Source organism: Ambystoma mexicanum, chromosome 5p (genome assembly GCF_040938575.1).
Source record: "Ambystoma mexicanum isolate Mex_15411 chromosome 5p, UKY_AmexF1_1, whole genome shotgun sequence".
Lineage (NCBI taxonomy): Eukaryota > Metazoa > Chordata > Amphibia > Caudata > Ambystomatidae > Ambystoma > Ambystoma mexicanum.
The window spans coordinates 37,515,253-37,536,238 of NC_090930.1; positions in this window are offsets into that span (position 1 = coordinate 37,515,253).

Below are 20,986 nucleotides of genomic sequence, written 5' to 3' on the forward strand. Positions count from 1 at the left end.
CCCTGCTGCGCTCCCTACTTTTCTAGTTCTGGATAATAGATGGCTTCGATCACGCAAGGCCTGCACCCAGGTCTAGTTGAGAACCATTGTGCTGTACATCAAGCACTACAGTAAGACCAGTGTGAAATAGAAATACCATTAATCATGGGCAGAGGAAACCTTTCATTAACATTATAATTAGGCTAATACTAAAATAGGTGAAGATCATTGGTGGGGAGGATCGAACCCACAGATATTGATGCTTCTCATTTCCTGGAGAGGGCTCTATCCCATGGTCCCACAATTCTCCGGCTGAACCTACTTTCAGGGCAAGACACCCATGTGCTTTGAGGAGAGCGCATGTATGTTTGGACATGGGGGCTCTATGTAATGACGCAGAGACACCAAGTGGTGAAACCATGCACTGTTACATGTCCACATGCAGCACCTTGCGGTTAGAGTCACAATAGGGGTATATGTCCATGTAATTGTGGTTCTGGGTGAGACTAAAGAACACCATGCTTCAATATCTCCCTCACACGCAGTACATGGCTGAATACATGGTCCCCAACCACAGTTATTATCATTATGATTATTATGATGGTATTTTGGTATTTATTGAGTGCGGGCGAGCTTCAGGAAGGAACAGAGCACTTTACAATCATGGGGGGAAGAACACAGCGACGGAAGCAGATACAAAAAGAGCGGGGAGCTAAGAGCTCAGGGTGGGCAATTGGCAGCATGGGTCACTGAGTGGGGTGGGGAGTGCAGGGTTTTGAAGCTAGGTGTTAAGGAGGAGCCATTCCTGGAAGAGGAAGGTATTGACCTCTTTCCTGAAGTGTTGACATGTTGGTGCAAGACTGACATTGATGGGAAGGATGTTCCAGAGTCTTGGAATGTGGACAGTGAAGGCCTGTCTTCTTGTTCTTTCCTTCCTGCACCGTTGTAATTCAAGTCTGCACATTTCCTTACTGCTGGTGGATCGCAGGTCTCCGGAGATGCTGAGTTTCTCAGCGAAGCAGCTTGGGGACTTCAGGGTGACGGCCTTGTAGATGATGCAGCAGGATGTGATGATAGGGGCTTGGGGACTTCAGGGTGACGGCCTTGTAGATGATGCAGCAGGATGTGATGATAGGTGCTTGGGGACTTCAGGGTGACGGCCTTGTAGATGATGCAGCAGGATGTGATGATAGGGGCTTGGGGACTTCAGGGTGACGGCCTTGTAGATGATGCAGCAGGATGTGGTGATAGGGGTTTGGGGACTTCAGGGTGACGGCCTTGTAAATGATGCAGCAGGATGTGGTGATGATAGGAGCTTGGGGACTTCAGGGTGACGGCCTTGTAGATGATGCAGCAGGATGTGATGACAGGGGCTTGGGGACTTCAGGGTGACAGCTTTGTAGATGATGCAGCAGGATGTGATGACAGGGGCTTGGGGACTTCAGGGTGACGGCCTTGTAGATGATGCAGCAGGATGTGGTGAAAGGGGCTTGGGGACTTCAGGGTGACGGCCTTGCAGATGATGCAGCAGGATGTGATGATAGGGGCTTGGGGACTTCAGGGTGACGGCCTTGCAGATGATGCAGCAGGATGTGATGATAGGGGCTTGGGGACTTCAGGGTGACGGCCTTGTAGATGATGCAGCAGGATGTGATGACAGGGGCTTGGGGACTTCAGGGTGACAGCCTTTTAGATGATGCAGCAGGATGTGATGACAGGAGCTTGGGGACTTCAGGGTGACGGCCTTGTAGATGATGCAGCAGGATGTGGTGACAGGGGCTTGGGGACTTCAGGGTGACGGCCTTGTAGATGATGCAGCAGGATGTGAAGATGAAAGGGGCTTGGGGACTTCAGGGTGACGGCCTTGTAGATGATGCAGCAGGATGTGGTGATAGGGGCTTGGGGACTTCAGGGTGACAGCCTTGTAGATGATGCAGCAGGATGTGGTGACAGGGGCTTGGGGACTTCAGGGTGACAGCCTTGTAGATGATGCAGCAGGATGTGGTGACAGGAGCTTGGGGACTTCAGGGTGACAGCCTTGTAGATGATGCAGCAGGATGTGGTGATAGGGGCTTGGGGACTTCAGGGTGACAGCCTTGTAGATGATGCAGCAGGATGTGGTGATAGGAGCTTGGGGACTTGTAGATGATGCAGCAGGATGTGGTGATAGGGGCTTGGGGACTTCAGGGTGAGGGCCTTGTAGATGATGCAGCAGGGTGTGGTGACAGGGGCTTGGGGACTTCAGGGTGACGGCCTTGCAGATGATGCAGCAGGATGTGGTGATAGGAGCTTGGGGACTTCAGGGTGACGGCCTTGCAGATGATGCAGCAGGATGTGATGATAGGGGCTTGGGAACTTCAGGGTGACGGCCTTGTAGATGATGCAGCAGGATGTGATGATAGGGGCTTGGGGACTTCAGGGTGACGGCCTTGTAGATGATGCAGCAGGATGTGATGACAGGGGCTTGGGGACCTCAGGGTGACGGCCTTGTAGATGATGCAGCAGGATGTGATGACAGGGGCTTGGGGACCTCAGGGTGACGGCCTTGTAGATGATGCAGCAGGATGTGATGACAGGGGCTTGGGGACTTCAGGGTGACGGCCTTGTAGATGATGCAGCAGGATGTGGTGACAGGTGCTTGGGGACTTCAGGGTGACGGCCTTGTAGATGATGCAGCAGGATGTGGTGACAGGGGCTTGGGGACTTCAGGGTGACGGCCTTGTAGATGATGCAGCAGGATGTGGTGACAGGGGCTTGGGGACTTCAGGGTGACGGCCTTGTAGATGATGCAGCAGGATGTGGTGACAGGGGCTTGGGGACTTCAGGGTGACGGCCTTGTAGATGATGCAGCAGGATGTGATGACAGGGGCTTGGGGACTTCAGGGTGACGGCCTTGTAGATGATGCAGCAGGATGTGATGACAGGGGCTTGGGGACTTCAGGGTGACGGCCTTGTAGATGATGCAGCAGGATGTGATGACAGGAGCTTGGGGACTTCAGGGTGACGGCCTTGTAGATGATGCAGCAGGATGTGGTGACAGGGGCTTGGGGACTTCAGGGTGACGGCCTTGTAGATGATGCAGCAGGATGTGGTGACAGGGGCTTGGGGACTTCAGGGTGACGGCCTTGTAGATGATGCAGCAGGATGTGGTGACAGGGGCTTGGGGACTTCAGGGTGACGGCCTTGTAGATGATGCAGCAGGATGTGGTGACAGGGGCTTGGGGACTTCAGGGTGACGGCCTTGTAGATGATGCTGCAGGATGTGGTGACAGGGGCTTTGGGACTTCAGGGTGACGGCCTTGTAGATGATGCAGCAGGATGTGATGACAGGAGCTTGGGGACTTCAGGGTGACGGCCTTGTTGATGATGCAGCAGGATGTGGTGACAGGGGCTTGGGGACTTCAGGGTGACGGCCTTGTAGATGATGCAGCAGGATGTGGTGACAGGGGCTTGGGGACTTCAGGGTGACGGCCTTGTAGATGATGCAGCAGGATGTGGTGACAGGGGCTTGGGGACTTCAGGGTGACGGCCTTGTAGATGATGCAGCAGGATGTGGTGACAGGGGCTTTGGGACTTCAGGGTGACGGCCTTGTAGATGATGCAGCAGGATGTGGTGACAGGGGCTTGGGGACTTCAGGGTGACGGCCTTGTAGATGATGCAGCAGGATGTGGTGACAGGGGCTTGGGGACTTCAGGGTGACGGCCTTGTAGATGATGCAGCAGGATGTGGTGACAGGGGCTTGGGGACTTCAGGCTGACGGCCTTGTAGATGATGCAGCAGGATGTGGTGACAGGAGCTTGGGGACTTCAGGGTGACGGCCTTGTAGATGATGCAGCAGGATGTGGTGATAGGGGCTTGGGGACTTCAGGGTGACGGCCTTGTAGATGATGCAGCAGGATGTGGTGATAGGAGCTTGGGGACTTCAGGGTGACGGCCTTGTAGATGATGCAGCAGGATGTGGTGATAGGGGCTTGGGGACTTCAGGGTGACGGCCTTGTAGATGATGCAGCAGGATGTGGTGATAGGGGCTTGGGGACTTCAGGGTGACGGCCTTGCAGATGATGCAGCAGGATGTGATGACAGGGGCTTGGGGACTTCAGGGTGACGGCCTTGCAGATGATGCAGCAGGATGTGATGACAGGGGCTTGGGGACTTCAAGGTGACGGCCTTGCAGATGATGCAGCAGGAGGTGATGACAGGGGCTTGGGGACTTCAGGGTGACGGCCTTGCAGATGATGCAGCAGGATGTGGTGACAGGGGCTTGGGGACTTCAGGGTGACGGCCTTGCAGATGATGCAGCAGGATGTGGTGACAGGAGCTTGGGGACTTCAGGGTGACGGCCTTGCAGATGATGCAGCAGGATGTGGTGACAGGGGCTTGGGGACTTCAGGGTGACGGCCTTGCAGATGATGCAGCAGGATGTGGTGACAGGGTCTTGGGGACTTCAGGGTGACGGCCTTGTAGATGATGCAGCAGGATGTGATGACAGGGGCTTGGGGACTTCAGGGTGACGGCCTTGTAGATGATGCAGCAGGATGTGATGACAGGGGCTTGGGGACTTCAGGGTGACGGCCTTGTAGATGATGCAGCAGGATGTGATGACAGGGGCTTGGGGACTTCAGGGTGAGGGCCTTTTAGATGATGCAGCAGGATGTGATGATAGGCACTTGGGGACTTCAGGGTGACAGCCTTGTAGATGATGCAGCAGGATGTGATGATAGGGGCTTGGGGACTTCGGGGTGAGGGCCTTTTAGATGATGCAGCAGGATGTGATGACAGGGGCTTGGGGACTTCAGGGTGACAGCCTTGCAGATGATGCAGCAGGATGTGGTGATAGGGGCTTGGGGACTTCAGGGTGACAGCCTTGTAGATGATGCAGCAGGATGTGAAGATGATAGGGGCTTGGGGACTTCAGGGTGACGGCCTTGTAGATGATGCAGCAGGATGTGGTGATAGGGGCTTGGGGACTTCAGGGTGACAGCCTTGTAGATGATGCAGCAGGATGTGGTGACAGGGGCTTGGGGACTTCAGGGTGACAGCCTTGTAGATGATGCAGCAGGATGTGGTGACAGGAGCTTGGGGACTTCAGGGTGACAGCCTTGTAGATGATGCAGCAGGATGTGGTGATAGGGGCTTGGGGACTTCAGGGTGACAGCCTTGTAGATGATGCAGCAGGATGTGGTGATAGGAGCTTGGGGACTTGTAGATGATGCAGCAGGATGTGGTGATAGGGGCTTGGGGACTTCAGGGTGAGGGCCTTGTAGATGATGCAGCAGGATGTGGTGATAGGAGCTTGGGGACTTCAGGGTGACGGCCTTGTAGATGATGCAGCAGGATGTGGTGATAGGAGCTTGGGGACTTCAGGGTGACGGCCTTGTAGATGATGCTGCAGGATGTGATGATAGGGGCTTGGGGACTTCAGGTTGACAGCCTTGTAGGTGATGCAGCAGGATGTGGTGATAGGAGCTTGGGGACTTCAGGGTGACAGCCTTGTAGATGATGCAGCAGGATGTGGTGATAGGAGCTTGGGGACTTCAGGGTGACGGCCTTGTAGATGATGCAGCAGGATGTGATGATAGGGGCTTGGGGTCTTCAGGGTGACGGCCTTGTAGATGATGCAGCAGGATGTGATGACAAGGGCTTGGGGACTTCAGGGTGACGGCTTTGTAGATGATGCAGCAGGATGTGGTGATAGGAGCTTGGGGACTTCATGGTGACGGCCTTGTAGATGATGCAGCAGGATGTGGTGATAGGAGCTTGGGGACTTCAGGGTGACGGCCTTGTAGATGATGCAGCAGGATGTGATGATAGGGGCTTGGGAACTTCAGGGTGACGGCCTTGTAGATGATGCAGCAGGATGTGATTATAGGGGCTTGGGAACTTCAGGGTGACAGCCTAGTAGATGATGCAGCAGGATGTGAAGATGATAGGAGCTTGGGGACTTCAGGGTGACGGCCTTGTAGATGATGCAGCAGGATGTGGTGATAGGGGCTTGGGGACTTCAGGGTGACGGCCTTGTAGATGATGCAGCAGGATGTTGTGATAGGAGCTTGGGGACTTCAGGGTGACGGCCTTGTAGATGATGCAGCAGGATGTGATGACAGGGGCTTGGGGACTTCAAGGTGACGGCCTTGCAGATGATGCAGCAGGAGGTGATGACAGGGGCTTGGGGACTTCAGGGTGACGGCCTTGTAGATGATGCAGCAGGATGTGGTGACAGGGGCTTGGGGACTTCAGGGTGACGGCCTTGCAGATGATGCAGCAGGATGTGGTGACAGGAGCTTGGGGACTTCAGGGTGACGGCCTTGCAGATGATGCAGCAGGATGTGGTGACAGGGGCTTGGGGACTTCAGGGTGACGGCCTTGCAGATGATGCAGCAGGATGTGGTGATAGGGGCTTGGGGACTTCAGGGTGACGGCCTTGTAGATGATGCAGCAGGATGTGATGACAGGGGCTTGGGGACTTCAGGGTGACGGCCTTGTAGATGATGCAGCAGGATGTGATGATAGGGGCTTTGGGACTTCAGGGTGAGGGCCTTTTAGATGATGCAGCAGGATGTGATGATAGGCACTTGGGGACTTCAGGGTGACAGCCTTGTAGATGATGCAGCAGGATGTGAAGATGATAGGGGCTTGGGGACTTCAGGGTGACAGCCTTGTAGATGATGCAGCAGGGTGTTGTGATAGGGGCTTGGGGACTTCAGGGTGACAGCCTTGTAGATGATGCAGCAGGATGTGATGATAGGGGCTTGGGGACTTCAGGGTGAGGGCCTTTTAGATGATGCAGCAGGATGTGATGACAGGGGCTTGGGGACTTCAGGGTGACAGCCTTGCAGATGATGCAGCAGGATGTGGTGATAGGGGCTTGGGGACTTCAGGGTGACAGCCTTGTAGATGATGCAGCAGGATGTGAAGATGATAGGGGCTTGGGGACTTCAGGGTGACGGCCTTGTAGATGATGCAGCAGGATGTGGTGATAGGGGCTTGGGGACTTCAGGGTGACAGCCTTGTAGATGATGCAGCAGGATGTGGTGACAGGGGCTTGGGGACTTCAGGGTGACAGCCTTGTAGATGATGCAGCAGGATGTGGTGACAGGAGCTTGGGGACTTCAGGGTGACAGCCTTGTAGATGATGCAGCAGGATGTGGTGATAGGGGCTTGGGGACTTCTGGGTGACAGCCTTGTAGATGATGCAGCAGGATGTGGTAATAGGAGCTTGGGGACTTGTAGATGATGCAGCAGGATGTGGTGATAGGGGCTTGGGGACTTCAGGGTGAGGGCCTTGTAGATGATGCAGCAGGATGTGGTGATAGGAGCTTGGGGACTTCAGGGTGACGGCTTTGTAGATGATGCAGCAGGATGTGGTGATAGGAGCTTGGGGACTTCAGGGTGACGGCCTTGTAGATGATGCTGCAGGATGTGATGATAGGGGCTTGGGGACTTCAGGGTGACAGCCTTGTAGGTGATGCAGCAGGATGTGGTGATAGGAGCTTGGGGACTTCAGGGTGACAGCCTTGTAGATGATGCAGCAGGATGTGGTGATAGGAGCTTGGGGACTTCAGGGTGACAGCCTTGTAGATGATGCAGCAGGATGTGATGATAGGGGCTTGGGGTCTTCAGGGTGACGGCCTTGTAGATGATGCAGCAGGATGTGATGACAAGGGCTTGGGGACTTCAGGGTGACGGCTTTGTAGATGATGCAGCAGGATGTGGTGATAGGAGCTTGGGGACTTCAGGGTGACGGCTTTGTAGATGATGCAGCAGGATGTGGTGATAGGAGCTTGGGGACTTCATGGTGACGGCCTTGTAGATGATGCAGCAGGATGTGGTGATAGGAGCTTGGGGACTTCAGGGTGACGGCCTTGTAGATGATGCAGCAGGATGTGGTGATAGGAGCTTGGGGACTTCAGGGTGACGGCCTTGTAGATGATGCAGCAGAATCTGAATATGATAGGGGCTTGGGAACTTCAGGGTGACGGCCTTGTAGATGATGCAGCAGGATGTGATTATAGGGGCTTGGGAACTTCAGGGTGACAGCCTAGTAGATGATGCAGCAGGATGTGAAGATAATAGGAGCTTGGGGACTTCAGGATGACAGCCTTGTAGATGATGCAGCAGGATGTGATGATAGGAGCTTGGGGACTTCAGGGTGACGGCCTTGTAGATGATGCAGCAGGATGTGATTATAGGGGCTTTGGAACTTCAGGGTGACAGCCTAGTAGATGATGCAGCAGGATGTGAAGATGATAGGAGCTTGGGGACTTCAGGGTGACGGGCTTGTAGATGATGCAGCAGGATGTGATGATAGGAGCTTGGGAACTTCAGGATGACATCCTTGTAGATGATGCAGCAGGATGTGGTGATAGGGGCTTGGGGACTTCAGGGTGACGGCCTTGTAGATGATGCAGCAGGATGTGGTGATAGGAGCTTGGGGACTTCAGGGTGACGGCCTTGTAGATGATGCAGCAGGATGTGGTGATAGGAGCTTGGGGACTTCAGGGTGACGGCCTTGTAGATGATGCAGCAGGATGTGGTGATAGGAGCTTGGGGACTTCAGGGTGACGGCCTTGTAGATGATGCAGCAGGATGTGGTGATAGGAGCTTGGGGACTTCAGAGTGACAGCCTTGTAGATGATGCAGCAGGATGTGGTGATAGGAGCTTGAGGACTTCAGGGCCACAGCCTTGTAGATGATGCAGCAGGATGTGATGACGATACGCATGGGAGTCAGTGCAGTTTGATGAAGGTCGGGGTGATGTGATCACATTTGGAAGTCCTTTAATGAAGCTTGCTGCAGAATGCAGGGCACATTTCTGGGGTGCCTGGGTAGTCACTGGAAGGCCTTCCATAATGGCATTGCCACCATTCAGGTGGGACAAGACCAAGGCTTGGACAGCAGATATGAAGTCGTTTTCTGGGGTGGAGGGCTTGATTTTCCGCAGGAGAGAAAGTTGGCACCAGGTCATTTGTGTCTTCCTTGCTATGTGCTGTCTGAACGTGAGTTGTCTGTCGATGTTGGGACTTGGCACAGGGGGCCAGCTGGGGTATGCATCCCTCGAGGTTCAGAGCAGAGAGCCAGGTCTGGATGTCAGGGTGCTCGGCAACTGCTTTCTCAAGGATCTTACCTAGAAATGGGAGATGGGTAATGAGGCAGTAGTTGCTGAGATTGTCAGGGTCCAGTGTTGGTTTCTTAAGAAGTGTGCAGAGGAGCAGGTGGGTGCATTTTCCCTAACTCCTGCCCCCTCACCGCCGTCCTACTGGAAGAGCAGGAGAAGCACCCTGTGGGAGACTCCATGCGTTATGCCTATACTGCATCGAGTGTATGAGAGATGACATGCACGCAGACCACCGTATTGAATGTACCCTCGCACTGAAAGCGTAGAAGGATGTCAGCATGCACCATTGGACATCGTGGAGTTCTGAATGACACCTGAAATGGATAGCGTGATGTCATGAAGAAGATGTACGAGAACATGCTGAAACGATATGGAAATACATAAGAGTGATAATGTAATTGAAGCAATAAGAGAAACATGCATGAAACCATAAAGTAATCATGAATGTAAAAGAAGAGAAAGCAATTTGCTGACTAATAAGTGTAAATATGCAGTAACGCATGGTTGAAAAGATACATAGAAGCTTGCTGTAGAGGAATATATAACGTGGCAAGGACGGCCATATGTGGAACATGGACGCCGGCTCGTGTTAATATTCAATTTAACTACCTCAGAAACAGATCAGGTTTGCAGAGTCAGGCGATGCTGGAAGAACAGGTTTGTGTGCAAAACAAAGAGGAGTCAATGTTGGCTTGGGATGAAGGATGCTATTTTTGAGCATTAGCTGCAAAGCATGAAGGGAGGTAGACGGATAATCCAATGGAGGAGGCATATTTCTCTTAGATTAAATAACAAGAACACATCTGTAAGGGCCAAGTACTGATAGGTGATATACACGAGCTTGGAAGTCCTCTTTATTTGGGGGGCTCAGTGGGTGAGGACCAGGAATCAATGATATCTATGGGGGTTCCACACTTGCACCTACAAGGAAGTGACCATATTCATACCATACAACAATGCAGGGGAAAGGAGTTTTAACTACACCTTATGCCATGTTCAAGATGCATATTATAGTTATTATTTTATACAAAAACAATTCATAGGAAAAACCAGTCAAATACATTCACTATTGTGTACCCATGTCAAGTAGGTTTAAGCCACACATCTTTCATCAACACCACCTTTCCTTTGTGTCTTTTGAAGGGGGTGATTTGTGAGGTTAGTATTGGATAGAGGGGGCAGGTGTTGTATTCTAAGCCCCTAGTCTACTTTAGAACAAGGATAGAATATTGTCCTTTCATGTGTCAACACATATTAGTGTTTCTAGGTCCACTTAGTGACGTTGTGTGTTCAGGTGATTTCTAATCACGTAGCTTTGTGGGCCTGTCTTCAGGACGTTTGCTTTTCTTTTCTTGTGTGCACATTCATGCCACAATCAACTGTTGTTTCACAACCGTCTTGTTTTTGGGCAAATACAACTTCTATTTCTTGTATGCGGTGCGAGGAGCCCTTTCTAGGCGCATATGTCTGCGTAGTGGGCCAGCAAGTGAGTAGGATTACATACTTATTTCTTTAATTTTTTGCATTCATTTTATAGTTTCCTTATTTTCAGAACGGGGAGTAAATACACAGGCCATCTGCTGTGTTGTCAGTTTTTTTCTTTCTTTTGTTATGGATGTCGCATTGTTGTCATGTCAATCCCATTCCACTCGCTCTGGTTTTTTATTTTGTCCTACGTCCAGGTGACTCCCAGCGTTTCCTCCACGTCCTTCTCACAAACCCGAGTTGTGAGTCACCTGGACGTAGGACAAAATAAAAAACACAAACAGCAAATGATCCCATACACCACATATTTGGTTCTGCAATTTATTTCCTGCTTGATCTTCACGATTACTCCATTTGTGTTGTGAAATTCCTTTGTTTGCACATGCGCATATTTGCACATGGTGCATGTGCCACATTTTCTAAATCCAATGTGATCAGTTTCCAACCAAGTCTTGTTTCTTTTGTCTTTCGCATCTGCAGTAACAATGGAGTCACAATCTGTCTCACAGTGTCCTCCCTTTTGAATATCATGTTCGGTTTTGTGTCTATATAATTCTTGGTGTGTTCATCCAGTTGGAGAAGATACCAGTGTTTTTGCAAGACTTTGCGTAGGACATAGTAGTTCTGGCTGTGTTTGGTCATGAATCTCACTGGCATTGTTTCAGGTGGTTCCTTCTTTTCTATTCTGGAGGGTGTCTGCTTGCTTCTTGACCTTTGTGGCATTGTAGGCTATCTCTATGTTCATTTTTTTACATCCTCATTGTTTAAATCTGCCTCTCAAAAGACTGCATTCTTCTTCAAATGTATCATGTTTTTGGCAATTACGTCTGGCTCGTGTGTATTCTCCAATTGGAGTGTTGTTAATGGTTGGTTTGAAATGGCAGCTCTTGGCATCTAGTGTGGAGTTGACCTCTGTGTCCTTTCTGTATGTCCATGTTTCCAAACTGTCACCTTCTGGATGAATAGTAAGATCTAGAAAATGAATATGTGTCTTGCTGAATAGACCTGTAAATTCAATTCCAAAAACATTTGAATTTAATCTATTCATGAATCCGTAGAACTCTTCTGTAGTTCCTTCCCAAATGAGAAGGACGTTGTCAATGTACCGCGTCCAAAGTTTGACCTTATTCCTATAGTCTGGGTCCTTATACACAACGTGCTCCTCAAACATACCCATAAAGAGGTTGGCCAGGGCTGGGGCATATCTGGTGCCCATGGCCACTCCCTTTGTCTGTTGATATGTGCAGTTGTTGAATATAAAAATGTTGTGGTCCAATGTTAGTTGTAGCATCTCCTTTATCATTTGTGTTTGCTGATAGTATGATGCCGAGTCTTCCCTGAAAGCATAATCAATTGTAGTAATTGCCCATTTGTATTGTATGGACATATACAGAGCCTTAATGTCTAAGGTGGCGAGTTGATACGTTGTTTGCCATTTGACTGTTCTAAGGGTGTTAATAATACTCGTTGTGTTTCTTAAGTATGATTTTACCTGGCTGGCTCTTGGTCTAAGAATGTTGTCCAATTATTGTGAAATGTTCTCTGTTGCCCATCCGATTCCACTGAGGATTGGGCGTCCCTCTGGGATCCGATCGTATGTCTTGTGTATCTTTGGTAAGAAATACATTGTTGGTGTGATGGGTTCTTTAATGATTAGGCAGGCTCTTTCATCATCAGTTATCAGACCCCTTCGGTGCCATGTGGTGATGTACTGTTCTAATTCATTAATAATCATTAGTCTGGGATTTTCTGTTAGGGTTTTGTAGCACTGTGGCGATGGTAAGTGGTTCGAAGCAGTTTGCAAGTAATCTTCCCGGTCCATAATGACAATGTTCCCTCCTTTGTCCACTTCCTTGATAGTTATTGATGCATCTTCTGCTAATCCTTTCAAAGCTTTCCTTTCTGCATGAGTCAGATTGTTATTGTTGCTTCCATGTCTTCGATTCTTCTTCTTTCCCTTTCAGAAATCTTGTATAGTTCTTCCGAGACTGCTTCATATAAAGTGTCAATCACGTTGTCGGTTGATAATTGTTCAAGGAATTTGGATTTTTTTTGGAGTTCTTTTGGAGTAAGGGTGTCTGATTTGATGTTCAGTTCTTGTAACAAGTTCCTCATTTCATAGTCTTCTGTTTCCATTAGAGAACGCAAAATGAAGGTGTCCTCAATTTCTTGAATCGTTAGTTCACTGATTGGTATCGGCATGCTTTTTCGAAATTTCTCTGGTGCTTTGGTGGCAAAACATTTTTTTTATTTTATTTTCCGAACAAACTTGAACAAATTGATATGCACTTCGATGTGATTGAAATTGGCGGATGGTGCAAAGGAGAGTCCCTTATTAAGCCCTGATCTTTCCTCTTTGGTTATGCCCCATTGGGAAAGATTGAGTATTAAGTCTTTCATTGTTTGTTCCGATACCCCACTTTCGTGCTGACCCTTGTATACCTTTTGTTGAAATTGGCCAAAGCATAAGGATTTACACAGTCTTCTACCACCCCCCCCCCCCTTCCTCTCCTCTGGTGTGACTTGGGTAACTCCCATAGGTCCTGGAATGTGAAAACAGACCGATTTTTGTGCTGGATTGGGTTGGATATTCCTATTCCCCTCTTGTAGCGTTTGATCTGATTCATGTAACTGCGCTGGTCCTGATTACCATTTTCAGGTAGATTTGAACTGCTGTTTTCTATTGTATTAGATTCTTCCTGGTCTTGATTATCCGTTTCTGAGTCAGCTTCTGAACTTGCAGATGATGTGTTTGGGGTTGAGTTTTTTGATGAGGGCTTTGGGTTCTGATTGTACTTAGGCTGGAATGTATAGACATGATCTTCCTCATAATCTCTTTCGTCTCTATAGCTCTTCCTTAGTTTCCTGATTTTTACTTTGTTCTGGTATACTTGTAGTATCTCGTACATTTTCTTTGCTTGGTGGCTTCAAGTGCTTTCATCTCAGCTATTTCCTTCTTCAAAGTGTTGATACCTTCCAGTGCCCTTTTGTGCTCTCTTTTGTTCAATTACCAACTCAATCATTGTCATCGAGCTTGAGCTCAAGTTTTTCTCCCAGGCATTGGCCAGATCACTATCTTGTTCATTGTTGAAGTTGGGGAATATTAAGATCCTTAGGCCTCTAGGGATGCAATTGGTCTTCACGTAATTTTTCAGGGATACTTACTCCCAATGTTTATCAATTTCTTTCTTTGAAATTCTTTCCAGTTTGACAAATTTGTAACGGAGATCCTCCTTTTTAGTGCCTAGATTGTCAAAAGCATGCGTCATGTCTCCTCGAGCTGTGACGAGATTTCTAGTTTCCTCTTCTCGGTTGCGTAGATATGATGCCATTGTTTTTGTTTAGTAAGGTAAGGTAACAGGTCTGCCAAGTGCCAACTTTAAGGTAATTGTGAGAGAAGCAAGGACTGGCTCTAGTAAAAGTTGGTCATGCGGTGACTCCTCTATAGACATGTTTCTGTGGGTTAACTTTTGAATTGTTAACTGCTATCTTTAGTAGTATATCGATGATTTGTTGCGTCTTGCTGAAGAATCGGATATAGCCAGAGACCGCTAATAATTGCTATATGATTATGACTTCTCTAGACTGCGCCGAAATGGAATAGGCACAACTACTTAACTGGTTAGCATAGTTTCATTTTTATTGAATTTTACAGTGCCCTTAAGCTGACACGTGTTTCGGCTGGACGCAGCCTTTTTCAAAACCGGCAGAGTCTGGGATTTTTCCGTTTGTGCAATTAAATTCAAATTAATTTGCTATACATGAAACACATTATGTGAATCAAATAATGTGTGTTAAAACATGATAAGCATAAATTATGAGTCATAACATTGTAAGACTCAAACCAGTTAATTTTGCACAGTTTGTAATAATCATGGATCAACCATATAAAAGAGACAGAAAATATGGGGTTGGTATAAGGGAGGAGTGTGGGGTGAGAGAGAAGAAAAAAGAAAGAAAAACGTGTATTGATGAATTCATTAATATTTGTCTTGCAAAAACTCTTTAGTCATTTGTAAAGCATATATGCAATTGGCAAACATAATGTAAATGGAGTGCTTACCAATGCTTAGAGGTATAATGTGTCTTGGGTTAGATCCCTCAGTTCCTGTAAGTAACAGTAAACTGTCCATTAATGTGAAAGGAAAAATTGAACTGGGCAGTCCGGTAAGAAAACTCCCTATTTCTGCGTACGATATTATGCACAAAAAACCCAATTGGTCATATATTGTAGCGTCAAATTGTGTATTTCCCTTTTACAATGTTTCCAGTCTAGCCTTAATCGCTGCGGCTGGATTTGGAGCAGCTCCCTCGTAAGAGGTGTCTCGCTCTGTCAACGTTACTGAGCTTGAACACGTCAAATTAGGTTAATATCTTTGTGAAATAAATGAGATGAGAGATGCTTCTGCAGAGCAGTTTACTGTATTTCTAGTCCATGCTCTGATGAGCGTCGGCTCCTTCTGTTCGCCATAGCTAAAATTGTGTACTTTGGTTACCTAGGTAACCAAACGCAAGACTGCCACGTTGCGTGTTAATCAATAGTCCCTTTTCCTTGGGTCTCGTTTAGTTGATCGAATCCACCATCTTGTAGCGGAGAGTCAGCACTTGCAATGAAGCTTGGTCATGTCACATGGTTTTAATAACCTGAAAATATATTTGGTTTCGAACAATCTAAAGTATATTATTTGCAAATTTAAAGAATCCTAATTTAAAATAATTTATTAGAATTCGAATTGACCTTGTTTTGAATAGGGGTTGTAATTGAAAAAATGGAATCGCAAACCCCCCATTTTTCTTTTGGTTTCTAACATTTCTCTTTGAAGAAACCTGGTGATTATGTAAATAAAGCTTATAATAAGAGCTGGTTGATAATGGGTAAGATGAATACTTACATAGAGTTCACTGGTCGCGTATGTGCGTGTGCATTAGGTGTACAGAGTAGCTAAAAAGTAAGGAAATTGGACAAAGATATGGCATAAGACAATGTAAGACATACATCTGAGTTAAGGTTTGTGCACAGATATATCATTTAAATTGTTACATTCTGCATTTAGCTCCTGTTGTATAATATTATATATGGCTGCTGTTTTCAAAGACACAAAAGTGCTGTGTGTGTGTGTTTATTATGTTATCACACAGGAAGTAGTTAGTGGCTCAACAATTTACTTTACATTTCTTCCGATAAGCACGAAAGATGATTGAAACAAACGAACGGACAAAGTTAGTTATACAGTAGTAACACAAATAGGTGTCGGCCTCTGGAGTGTAGAGGTCAAAACTACATTGGGATACATGTTTCCTTACAGATCGAGGGGGTACAAGAACCCGCTGGTACAGGAAAAACATGAGCCTGAGACTAGGGATGGTCTGAGGCGTGGTAAACAAAAAGTGCACACAACAATCTTTGAATATGACAAATACAAGGTAGTGATACAGTGGTGTCACGTAGTTCGACACAGGGTGTAACACAGGGTGTGTTTCAGCCAAAGAAAGTGGCTTAGTTAGAGCCTGTCTTTGTGCTGGCCTTCGACAGGAAAAGGCACCGGTGGCGGTGCTGACCGTGATGTCTGTGGGTGAAACAGAACTGTTAGGATCTCGAGTAGTTGTTCATTAAGTACTAAAGGTATTTAATACAGGCCAATTGGTGCCCAGGTGATACATCACAAGGTGTATCCAAAGGACAGCTTACCTACTGCTGAGGTAGCAGAGGGATGCTGTCGGGAAATCCGAAATGAATGCAGGATAACCGGTGCAATACTGGCACTGGGTGGGTCGGCTGTAGTTTCCTAGAGGTCGACGTGGTTCAGAGTCTCACGGTACCGGAGTGGGCCGATATTGGACCCAGGTCTGGAAGGAGAGTAGAAAAACAGGTGTGTAGTAACCCATAATCGTGGGGATTCGAGAGTGCTGGATGGTGTTCGTGACCGGCACTAAGTCGGAGACAATTGGTGGCTATTTTGTCAACCATGTCGAAATACCCTGTGCGCTCACGGGTCATGAGGAAGATCAAAGGTGACCCAGGGTATGGTGGTCAAGCGAGGAGGTGCTGTTATTGCTCTAAAGACACTGAGTACTAATGTGAGCTCAGTGGTGGTGCCTGGAGTACAGCGTTGGTGGTGTAAATAATAACTCGAGTGTGGTGCACAAGTTGTGCATCTCGAAGGCTTAACTTGTAGTGCATCTCGAAAAAGCTTACCCAGCGCGGGGGTAAGTGCAAAGGTTACCGAACTGAGAGGAACGCCACTGGCTCCTGGGACACACAGTGTTCCAAACGTAAATACAGTTTGCCCTTTTGGAGGACCAGATAATGGCGGCTACTTAAAAACAGGAGCGAAGCCCTGGTGAGCTGGTGGATGGGTGCCTCAAGTGAGACTGATCACTGCGTTACGAGTGGGCAGGACGTGCTAGTGATATGACCCGGTGCGTGCTGCACGGCGTTCGAGTCGAGGAAAACTTACCGCGGTCGTGATGATAAGCTGCTGTGATGCGCGGGGACTGCTGAGAGCCGTGTTAGTAGGTGGCTGAGGAAGCCGTGGCTGTCTGTCTAAAACACTGCCTGTTGCTGAAAACAGGCCAATGGGAGCCTGCGGTCAAACAGAGGCTGCCCACGGGAGCCTATCAGATGGCTATGTGTGGTGTCCCCATCGAAGTGCGAGACGACGCAGGGGAAGATGGGTGATGTAGTCCGGTGGGGCGTGACATAGCATTTGCTATTGGTGGACACATACAGAAAGTGTCACGATGTGTGTGACTCATGGACTAAGAGTATGTCTAGGTGGAGTGGACTCTTGTTGAGGCCCGTGAGCCATCGGCTATTGCTCTAGATACAGAAAAATTATACAACACCTAAATCAACACAGTTTTGGACTGAGGATTTCTGCCGGAGGCACATGCAGATTGTAGACATGGTTGGCATTAGTGTACATTGGTGCATAAAAGACAACACAACATAGCGGGCAACAATAAGGTTAAAAACATTGCTGCCAAAGGTGTACAGTATTAGTGGTTGTTGCACATTTCCATTTAATGAGCGTTGTAGACACTGGTGATAATAGGTTCTAGTGTAACCATTTGCGAGAAAAACTGGTGTGTGGGGATGGCCAGTCCTCTGTGGTAGAGTGTGGGTTGGACACCAGGTGGGCACCAGGCCAAAGTGACATAATTGAAATCATTTACTATTGCTGTAGTCTTGGTGCTGTGGCTGAAAATCCATGAATGATGTAATGATGAACCCAATGATGAAGGTGGTATCTGTAGTGCTCCCTCCGAGAGGAGGCAGGACCCATGATGGGTGAGCTAGAGTGTCTTTAGGTGTTACTTGAGGGTCAGACACCTGGGGAGGGTGTTGACGGCATGATGGTGCCATGTTTACGGAGCACTGGTTGTTTTCTAGAAGTGTTTCCATTCAACGGTTATATTTAAACCGTTTTTAACCGAGTCTAATTTGTGAACCCATTTTTGCTCAAGTCTGGTGAGGGCAAGGTTGATTTCTCCTCCCTGTCTTTGCGGCAGGAGTTGCTGAACCACAGTCCATGTGAATTGTTTGTGGGTGTGTTTCTTCTTGGTGAAGTGTTCGACCAAAGGCTTGTCCTCGATTTGGTTCTTAATGCACGATCTGTGCTCATTAATCCTTTGTTTGACAGGTCTAATGGTTTTGCCAATACAGACCAAGTCACAGGGACACTTGATGGCGTAGATCACGAACTTACTCTCGCAGTTAGTGTGGCTGTTCTGTTTCCAGACAAGGTTCTTGTGAGTGAAAGTTTTGCTGTTGGTTGTAAAACAGCAAGCAACGCATTGCCCGCAACTAAAATGGCCTACCACTGGCGGAAGGTTCCACAGAGTTGTTGCTGGTTTAGTAGGTTCCAGGAAGGTATGGACCAGGGAGTCTCTTAGATATCTGTTCTTCTTAAACGCGAACAGTGGTTTTTTCACAAGAGTACCTTCATTCTTAACCAGATGCCAGTGCTTGTTGATGGTGTTTTTTATGAGGTTACTGACAGGATTGTACGTGGTCACACAAACGGTTCTGTTGATAGGGTCTTTCTCTTTGGTCGTTAAGCAAAGGGAGCGATCGGTGTTTGCTGCTCTTTTTTTGGCTGTCTTGATTGACTTCCTCGGATAGCCTCTTTGTCCAAGGCGTGTTTGCAGTTGTTGTGCATGGAGGTTAAATTTCTCTTTGTCAGAACAGTTTCTCCGGATGCGGAGAAATTGACCATAGGGGAGATTGTACTTCAACCCTTGCGGATGGTAACTCGTGAAGTGAATTAGGGTATTCCTATCGGTAGGTTTTCTAAAGAGTTCTGTCTTCAACATCTCTCCGGACCGATAGATGTGCAAGTCGAGAAAATTGATAGCTTGATAGTTCCATTCAATGGTGAACTTGATGTAGTTGTTTTGTGCGTTGAGCCATTGGTGGAAGGCTAGTAAGGAAACATGCATCCCAATGTAGTTTTGACCTCTACACTCCAGAGGCCGACACCTATTTGTGTTACTACTGTATAACTAACTTTGTCCGTTCGTTTGTTTCAACCATCTTTCGTGCTTATCGGAAGGAATGTAAAGTAAATTGTTGAGCCACTAACTACTTCCTGTGTGATTACATCATAAACACACACACACACACAGCACTTTTGTGTCTCTGTATTGGATCTCCTCATCCTGATTATTTGTTTATGATACGTATACCCACCTGGGTAAATCAGGACCCCGCCAGGTGCCCTATGATTTATAGTATGCTGTTTTCAAAGGAAAGAGATCATCTCGTTGTCCGAGTTCAACCCAGTCACTGTAGTGTTCAAGATTGTTCTTGCCTCCGCTGCTCGTAATCTCAGGAGTCTATCGCTGCCTCTTCTAGCTTGAGGAATTTGTTGCAATCCTATGAATGTCATTGTGTCTGTCTTCGGCTGGGGCCTCCCTCTGAAACAGCCTCGCTGCCACTCTAAAACTTGAGGAGAACCACCTCCGGTTCCGGAAGCAACTAAAGACCTTCCTCTTTGCTTCTGCCTTCGCTCCCCCTCTCACCTGCTGATTCTACTCTCCCTCGGCACCATGCACCTGGCCACCCTCTTTCCTCCGGGCCAAGGTAACTGCTCCTCTTGCCACCCGCACACGTTGCCTCCTGGCCACTCCTTACACTGGGGTCTGTATCTTTACTCATACAGCCCCCCTTTTTTTTCTTCCTGTACTTATCAGACCTACCTAGCCTGCTGCCTCAAACCCAGCACTTGCCACTTGCTGGCTGCTCTCCCTCTGTTTGTTGCCTTTTTATTTATTAATGTATTATTATTTATGGTTTTTTTCCTCCTCGCTCCGCACTCTCCTTTTGTTCCCCCTTCGATGCACTTCTCCCCCTTCTCCCTCTACCCTGCACTTGCGCGTTTTCAATGTCACTGTGCCTAGTAAGATTGTTGTTTTTGTTTCTCCCCTGTTCCCCTCCCTTGCCTTGTCGCACTCTGAAATACTTGTGTATGAGCGCGATAGCAATAAAATATCAATCAATCAATCAATTGCCGTTTTATCTTCCATTTGGTGGTGTGTCTGCCAATGGTGAGCTAAAGGGAACCTTTGGTCCTGGTTCCCAATTGTTGCCAAATGCGCTCTGATCCGTGTGCGGATCTCCCGCTATTAGGCTTTATGGTTTGCCACATAGGATGTTGTCATAGATGACGCATATTGTGTTATAAGAGCCATGTGTAATCAAGTTTGTGTGTAAGTGCGCAAGCATCAGTCTGATTTCTGCCAGTTTGCCCAGCTTTATTAAATTGAGAATAAAGTAGTACTTTGAAATCATCTTTGAGTCTGCCCAGTTATTTGATCTGAGATCTTTATTGGTAATTACATCTAGCACAAGAGACGCTTCAAGGGGCTAGAGCACATGAGGGAGTAACCACATGTGTGCATATATCAGTGATGTACATCACATACCCTGTACACAGTTGAGCATATATGACTGATGTATGTGGATTTAACCCTTTACACAGTTGTGCATATATGGCTGATATGTGTCCTGTACACAGTTCAACTGTACATATATGTCGGGTACATGCCCAGCCTGTGCAGACATCTACTTATATATGGCTGCACACATCTGTGTATATATGGCTGAGGTAGGTGTCCAGTGTCTGCACACATCAGTGCATATATCTCTGAGGTAGGTGTCCAGTGCCTGCACACATCAATGCATATAGGGCTGAGCTAGGCACCTGCTCCCTGCACACCTCCGTGCATATATGGCTGAGGTACGTGTCCGGTGCCTACACACATCAGTGCATCTATGACAGAGGCAGGTGGCTGGTGCCTGCACACATCAGTATATATATTTGGCTGAGGTAGGTGCCTGCTCCTGCACACCTCTGTGCATATATGGCTTAGGTAGGTGTCCGGTGCCTACACACATCGGTGCA